The sequence below is a fragment of the Vigna radiata genome, chromosome 1, assembly GCF_000741045.1.
Source record: "Vigna radiata var. radiata cultivar VC1973A chromosome 1, Vradiata_ver6, whole genome shotgun sequence".
Lineage (NCBI taxonomy): Eukaryota > Viridiplantae > Streptophyta > Magnoliopsida > Fabales > Fabaceae > Vigna > Vigna radiata.
The window spans coordinates 25,558,514-25,567,075 of NC_028351.1; the positions used below are offsets into that span (position 1 = coordinate 25,558,514).

At 32.6% G+C, this 8,562-nt stretch overlaps 1 long non-coding RNA gene across 3 annotated transcripts; it reads right to left on the bottom strand.

Annotated features, from left to right (window-relative positions):
* Window positions 1–253: 253 nt before the first annotated feature.
* LOC106768161 lies at window positions 254–3,860 on the bottom strand. Of its 3 annotated transcripts, XR_001376230.2 has the most exons (7): window positions 3,520–3,860; window positions 3,037–3,171; window positions 2,690–2,740; window positions 1,934–2,000; window positions 1,308–1,371; window positions 1,072–1,161; window positions 254–465 (listed from the first exon to the last, which is right to left on the bottom strand). It is a non-coding gene; the product is annotated as an uncharacterized LOC106768161 (long non-coding RNA). The 3 variants fall into 3 exon arrangements; XR_002669855.1 differs by lacking the exon at window positions 3,520–3,860 and having other exon boundaries at window positions 1,934–1,985; window positions 3,037–3,352; XR_002669854.1 differs by lacking the exon at window positions 3,520–3,860 and having other exon boundaries at window positions 3,037–3,352.
* Between the last annotated feature and the right edge of the window lie 4,702 nt (window positions 3,861–8,562).

Genomic DNA, 8,562 nt, shown 5'->3' on the forward strand with positions numbered 1-8,562 from the left:
ATGACAAGTATTAAGTGTTAATTTTAAAGGTATCCATTAATTAGTACATAGCAACGATGGCAAGTGAACATGTCTAAATTGTTTAAACGTTTTGTGTTTATATGATACTTTTATATTAGTTAAATATTAGTGTGGATATGACAGTAAACTTAGCATCGCAATCCTACCAAATCCACATATAATTTTTGATAGGCAAGAAACCTTATCATTATTAGTCAATAAATTAAAACTATCCAAGTTCAACCAAAAAAAATGCACAAGTTCATCGCCATTAAGTTATTGTTTATTTATAAACAAAAACTTTTAAAATAAGTTGTTTACCCTTTCGTATTCATCTAACCACTTTTCTTCCTCAACAGCAAATTTCCATTTCTTTGTCCTATCTAGGATATCTCTTGTGCTTAGAGCTTGTTCCTTGTCCAGTCTTATCTATGTTTTGATACAAATGAGACAGATCAACATTACCTGTAAAGCCATCAAAAGTGTTCAAAGAAAAATTAGAGCCAACAAATACTACGAACAAACACAACAATAATTTTCTAAAGTATTTAAGTGGAAAAGATTAAAAAAATTAAGTGAAATCTTATTATATGCATCCACAAATACTTTTGAAAAAAGAGAGTTCTAAAAATTATAAAGGAGATAATAAGATAGGTTTTGTACTACATTTGAAATATAAGCATGACTACAATAGAAACACTTTAACTATATAAATTGATTTTAGCAACAGTGAAACACTCACAAGTTGAAATGAAACTCAATGAAGTGGTATAGGCAAGTAGAATCAGAAAGCCTGAGTTTTTAAATAATTACCTGCCAGTTTTCATACAACAAAAGGTTGTGTGTGGTGATAGATGCCATAGGTAGTGAATGGGGTAGTACACTGCTAAACATTATCGCTTACTATTCACTAGCAGATACCATAATGTGGCCTATACTGTAAGGTCTAAAACAAAATCATTATAGGAAAAGTTTGCATTTAATACCTCTAAGAAAGGGGGCAATGTTAAGTATTGTAGCTTAAAAGAGGTCAAGAGAAGAAATACGAAATTCTCTTACTATCGCTCTCACCTTAGAAGCTGAACATTTATAAAACTGAAACGCAGTGACAAATTCAGCTACTTATACTCGACTAGAAGTATGTTCTGCAAACTCTCCCACCTGCATAATATTAACAGATTGTAATATATATATATATATATATATATATATATATATATATATATATATATATATATATATATATATATATAATGTTTAAAAAAATAGCCCTTGCATCATAATTAACATACATTAAAAATACATACCTATAAAATATAATCCATAGAGGCTTTTGTCCTATTCCCCTATTAAAAACTTGTGCAGGAAAAGCTGTGAAAAAGTGAAAATTAATCCCATTGGCGGAACAGAAGAAACATGCTTGAACTAGGATAAGTTCTACAACCAATTTATGTGTATAAACTCTATACACTACTAGGAAAAAGTTTGACTTAGTATAGCACATCAATTAGAGAATTTGATAGTGGGTAAGGCAATTTTTTACAGTGGGTAAGGCAATTTTTGACTTAGTAGAACAAATCAATATAATGTCATTATATATGCTAAAAAGGATTGGAGAATTGGAGTTTCAGCCAATAATAATAACATTACAGTTAGTTGACATATATGTCAAGCATTCCTATGATAATTGGAGGATTTATTGGTCAAAGTAGTACTTTCTAGCAACCTCTGCTCTCATATTCTTGCAGTAAATTCCTCAATTAATGGACGCTGATAGATAGTAGCATAAAAAGAATTGCTTGTTTTTATAATAAAAAAGAATCTAGCCTATGTTCTACTCACATAAGTGTTTTTGAGCAGCCAGAAAGTTTAAATTTACTAACAAACTTGATTTAAAAAAAGTAATAATAATAAAAAGTCTTCAACAATTTACCAACAGTGAAGATGAAACTGATTCAACATGTCAAGCTCTTAGGAGACCTTTCCTGCTTAAAAATGACCTTCCAGGTCCATAAGAGTTGTCAATATTTCAAGAAAGAAGTAGGAAAATAGAATATGTGAAAATATAATTAACCAACTTGAATTGTCAATATTTTCCTGAATTAACCAACCTGAATTATTGTCAATATTTATTCCAACCCTTATGTTTTTTTTCATCTGCAAGTTTCTACCTATTAAGCCAGATAGACTCAAGTTTGGAAATAGAGAAATAAGATATTAATTAAACCCATCGCATAAAGTCTGAGTACCAAAAACTAGACTACAAAGATGTTGTGTAGAAGAGGAATGATGAGAAAATCCCGTCAGTCACCAATCACAACCAGAATTTCATGAAAATTTACAAGATAATATGCAATGGATAATTAAATAGTAACTGAATTTTTTAACTAAAAAAAAAGGTAAAAAAATACCTCCTATCATAAAGGATGGTAGCATGACCATGGAAATCTTTAAAATGATTATCAAGTAACACTATTGAACCAAGACTAATATAACAATCAGGCTTTACAAATCACCCTTTGCATACTATATTTGATAATTTTTTTTAAATATGTTCTTACTAAAGTTAAGAGTTAATTTCCTATATATTATCTCCATTATTCAAGTTCTCAAGTACACAACTTAAAAGAATAGAGTAAACACACATATATGTTAGTTGCTGGAATATTTATGTAAATAAAATGTTTACCTGCAGTTAATTAAGAATCCACTATAGTATTGAGGAAGTTTTATTGTATGTCTGCATTTGAAACAAAGAAAAGGTGCATATTCAATAAATATATAGCGTTAATTGTTGGATGTAGTTTTTATCCCTAAGACTTTAGTTGATGTATAGGTGTAACTTTACCTTCAAAAAGTTTCTAGAAACTGAATCAATTCATTGGGATTTTAGATTTAAGTTGCATTAAATTATGGAGAAATACCTTTCTCTTACTCTTACTTCAGATTGAATACATAAAATTCAAAACCCCAAGTGCTTGCTAATGACTGAATAAGAAAAGCCAACAAATTCATGAATAACAACATCATCGTCACCTAATTTTCTTCCATTTTGATCTTCAACATCTTCACCATCATATCTTTGGCCCTTTTACAGGGTAATTTTTCCCTCCTTTCATTTCTTCGTTTATCCAAAACAGATTGATATACGCCCAAAAGATTTTTCCTTACCTAAAATTAAAAATCAAAATTAAAACAAAAGATATTGACTTGCATCTAAAGAGGAACTTCAGGTTTAATACCACAACAGTAAGTAAAATTTGTATAATGACTTTGAAATTAAGCTTATGAATCTCAGGTAAAACTCAATGTCCCCATAGTGGTCCATTAATCCACTACAGCTCTTTCGAACCAACAAAACCTTTCCTAAAAGCTTATGCAATTAAATTTTTTCACTTAAAGTAGTAAGACTCTTGCCTTCTTCTTTTCCCGCCTTTGTCCCCATCGCCTTCCCATTGCCTTTCTGTTCCTAAGGTTGAAGCAGAAAGAACAAAAGACTAAAAAGTAGTTTACCCTAACCTTCGTAACCCTCGTTGAGGTGAGAAGATGCAATGGTGGTTGTCGAACGAATCCTTCATCACACAACAACAATGGTGCAAGCTTTCAAAAGTCGGTCAACCTACACTCAGCTCGACAATGGATGCGCAAGTGGTGGAGGCGTGAGCTGTGGAGTTCTGAGCGGTTAAGGCACGAGCTGTTGACTTGCGTTAGGGTTTTCACATCGTTTGTCGACAAGGGTCTTCAATGAATCGGCAACAATTTCTTTATTACGAAGAAGGAAGAAGCAAGAGTCTGAGGGACATAGAAATCTTCAAGCGAGTCTACCAGGGTTTGAGGGAGCGCCATAATGAAAACTTCCAATTTGAAAGAGCGCCACAACCAAAAGTTAAAGTCCCTTACTGCAAAGAAAAACTCCTCTGATTTTTATTTTAAATAATTAACTAGTTTTAAAATTTAATGAAAAATAACTTATTTTTTAATAGTAAATTTTAAAAATTTGTATGTAAAATCAGTAGATAATTTCTTTTTTTATTAGCCAAAATTATATATGGATTTTATATACCAAAAAATCAGTAGATAAAAATCTGTATATAAAATCCGTATGTAATTCATTTTAATAAATCCGTATATAAAATCCATATGTAATATTCAATTTATCTACAAATTAAAATATGTATGTAAATATCAGTCGATAAATCACATTTTTTTTGTAGTGTCTCAAATATAAATTCGAAGTAGAAATAACCTTAGCAAGATTGAAAATATCAACTATTAACTAAAACCATAGTCTGTATATGCCAGAGTTCATTTCTTTACCTTTGATATTCAAATTACATGGACATCTCAACAATTTGCAATCTTCCTCTGCATAGTGTTCTCACTTCTCGAAAACAACATTGTCCTTCAACTATACTGAATTATTCTGAATTATCTTAATAAGTGTAGTTTTGTTGGAAACTCTATAAGTTAGGGCAATAATTATTACAGTGTAGTTCAGATTGGTTAAACCTTATTGTATAAAATTGGTGATAGTTGCAGTAGTAGCAATGAAAAAGTTGATGGTTTTAGTAGAGGAGCATTAATTTCAAACCTGGTTGTAGGTGTATGAATTTTTTAAGGTGTATGATGCACATGGAGTGTTATTTATTAAAGCCTATGTGTAGGATCCATCCATATACAGACTAACTAGGTAGGGAAACTAGGAACAAGAGAGACCAAATATTGAAGAGGCTTCAGTGTGGTAGATTAAAGTATTTTTCTTTTAACTCACATGATATTAGTAAGTACCATTTATCTTCTTTTTCTCATACATATCATAATGGCAACAATGGACTTTCATCTCTTCTTCTAGCATACTCATACTACCAATAAAATTAATTGACACCCTTTGAAATAATTGGAAAACAGAAGACTTAGGAAAAAGGCAATAAATGTGAAATATTCTCCAGGATTTTGATATAAGAAAAGTAGGAAGATGAAAAAAGAAAAAGAGGGTAGAAAAGACAGGTCTAGCTAGTTGTAAGCCAGTTATGATGCATTTAACGCACATGAACTGTGGTACATAGAATTGAATTCAATATAGAATTGATAGGCCTCTCTTTATTACGAGCGTTATCTCCATCTGCTTGTGGTAGCAGAAGCTATTATTGTAATCTGTAAAGTTGTACTGTAATCTGTAAGACTAACTATTTAAGTACTAGAATCACATTTAACTATTTAAGTTATATATAATTTTTCATTTTCTTTGTTGTGTTTTTGCTCCTCTTAACAAAGGAATCTCACTGATTTGTGTTTGACCTTGTTGTTTTGGAATTGTGCACTTGTTTTCTCTGATTTAGACAATTTCACTATTTTATTAAATGTTGAATGTAGTAAAAGATTGAAGCATATGAATCCACAATTGTTTGATGGATCGACAAGTGTACCGAATCGTACAAGTAATACAAAATGGTAAGACCAAGTATCGTGTTCCAAGAGACTCACGACAGTAAACAGTTGTGTTTTTGTTTAACCAATCAAGACTGAAAACAATATTTTGGGGGTTTTGAATGCAAGGTGCAAAAAAATAAACATGAATTCAATTTGATCAATTGAGGATAAGCACAAAAGTGAATGGATGATCGATGTTTGTAATATGAGATGAATATGCTGTTGGGGTTAGATTTCACCAAGTTCCCTCTCATGTATGTAAGAATTCTTCTTTATGAATTAATGTTAACGTCACTCAGTAAATAACTTAAACCCAACCCCTCAACGAATAAGCTTGTCCCTAACCCTAGTTCATGCAATTCCTAGCATTTCTAGTAATTAGATATGAAGGTTAAGAGCTTTAAGATAACCAAGACTCATACCCTCATCCCTGAGAAATATTACTCTTGGGAGTAATTCAACAAGAACATGAATTGTAAGGAACCTCCCGACACTCATGCAATTCATAAATCGTGCTAATGAGTGAGTTAAGCACATCAAGCGTTGAAACAGATGAATTACTCTAACAATTAATGAAAAAGCATATGTTATTAAGAATCACTTCAAATACATGAGAGTTCCCAAGGTTACTATTGGAAAACAGGTAGGCTTATTTTTAACACCAAGAGGGGCTGTGAATTGGTGGGTTTTCAAAATCAGAGTCTTTTCACAATATTTTACACAAAGTATAAAACTTTACAAACTTTCTTGAAATGCAAGTAATAGAAATTTGTGTGTAGCGGAAAAAGCAAAGTTGACTACGTGAATTGTAAAGTCGACTGAATGTAAAAGAGTAGGGACAGAGAATTCAAACACAGGTTTTTATACTGGTTTGGCCTCAATGCCTACATCCAGTGTCCTTCCAGTACCAGGAAGCAAATGCACTATAATGGTCAAGGTTTTTACAACAAGGCTTTTATAGAAGACCTCCATGTCAAAAATATAAAACACCTCTCTAACCCTCTAACCAAAATATAGGCAAACCGGACAACAAGACTTGCAGCAAGATATCTCCTCTCCTGCAATATGCAACCCACTTTGAACAATCCTCAAAGTTTACTAGACTCCATGAGTCCAACCCCTGTAGTCACAACAGGTTCAACAAACACCACGAAATGCAGATACGAATCTTGATCAACACAGAAGCACCTTAATTATGCAAATTCTGATCACGTAGTAAGCACAACCTCAATCTCCTTTAGAAACTCTTCCAAGCAAGATCACCACCGTCTTCTTGATCAGTTCTTGGAGATCTAAATCTCAAAGAATCAATCTGAAATAGAACATGAAATTGTTAGTTCGTCAAAAGTCTCTGAGAATGATCAGGTCTCGTTTATTTATAAATTTCTATAAATCAGACGCTCCTGCAGTCGATTAAGCTACTAATTTAGTCGAATGTCCTATAACAGTTATAACAGATCAGTCAACATGGTAGTATTCCAGTCAAACAAATTAATTCCACATTTATTACAGTTGACTTTCATTCAATGCTCAACTAACTTTTAAAAATATAGTTGTTACTGTGCATGAGCATAACAGAATTTCAAATCAAACAACTAATACAGTCAAATGCATGGCGCACACAATTGACTTCAACATGACAGATCATTTTGAAATTCTTTTCAATGCAAAATATCACATAGCACTGTATTTGAAAATCTGTACAAAGTCTTTAGTCACAGTCGATTCAATTACTAATGAAGTCGACTTTAACTATTAGCTTTGTCACACAATTTAAGTTCACAAGAGTGCATGTGGTTTTCTTCTTTCAAAACATGTGCAATGCAACCAGATATGATATAACATGTACAAGCTCAGTAAAAGTGCATTCACATATCAGTATAAACAAAAAAACATGTTCAACAAGATATCAATCAATAAGTAGCAGAACATGTAACACATCAACAATATATGTGTTATTAAAAATGTGTTGTCATAATAAAAAACCAGAGTGATATAGATATTGTGGTGTCAACAATCTCAATAGTTACATCATCCCCCAACAACAAATAGAATTACAATGGGATGAGAAGAGAAAGAAAAACCCTAGAAGGAGAAGAGGAGAGTTGTCACCATCCCCAAATCTGCCCCCAAGGGGCGAAACTCATGTTTCTCTGCTTATGCCATCAACAGATACCAACCCTAGGACGTCCAAGTCCTTGAAATAAATCAAAATAATAACAAAAATGAAGCCCAAACCCATAAAGTTGACAGAAAATTGGTCCAAATCCATAACACTAGCACTCAAGCGCCCTTGGAAGGGCGCTTGAGCGTGCGTCGACACTTTCTGGCGCTCAAGCGCCCCTGAAAGGACGCTCAAGCATCGTGCGATGCAAATTCTAGCGCTCTAGTTGACTTTTGCACTCTGGTTGACTTTTTTACACTTTGGTTGACTTTTCTTGCATTCCAACTATTTGGTACTTTAACTCTTGTTTCAAATCATTCCAATATCCTACAAAATTAAGGGAATTTAGTGATAAAATCATCAAGTATAGCCTTAACTCTCTTATTCACAAAACCAAAGCAAAAACATGAGTTAAAGCAAGTTTCTGAGTTAAAAATGGTGCATTTAGTATCAAAATTACATCACAGATAATGGTATTTTCAATTGTTATCACAACCCCAAACTTAGAACTTTGCTTGTTCTCAAGAAAAATAGATTGTAACTTAGCTTTTTAGAACAATTACTACAATGATTCAACCTTTTTCAAAACTTTTCCTTCGAGGACAAGAAATCACTTTTATCAACTCAGCATAAAGATGTCAGTCAAGATGTGTCGGCACTACTGTAGCGAAGGGAAACGACCGCGGTTGCTTTTCCTATACGTCGCGGTTTACGAAGCGCAGCATATCCAGGCGTGGTAAAAAGTCTGTGACTATAGGTTGTGGTTCCAACGGCGGTCAAAAGGTCTGCGAATAGACAACCTCTTGTGATATGAGAACAAATAATATGGGTCATCCAATACATTACATAGTATCCGCACTCATATGACCCATTTTGTCTGTTACACTACAATATATCATCACAGTTGTAAATAGTTAGTGAAAAACATTAAAACAAAACAACTATAAGAAAGTATGGCTTTAGCATAT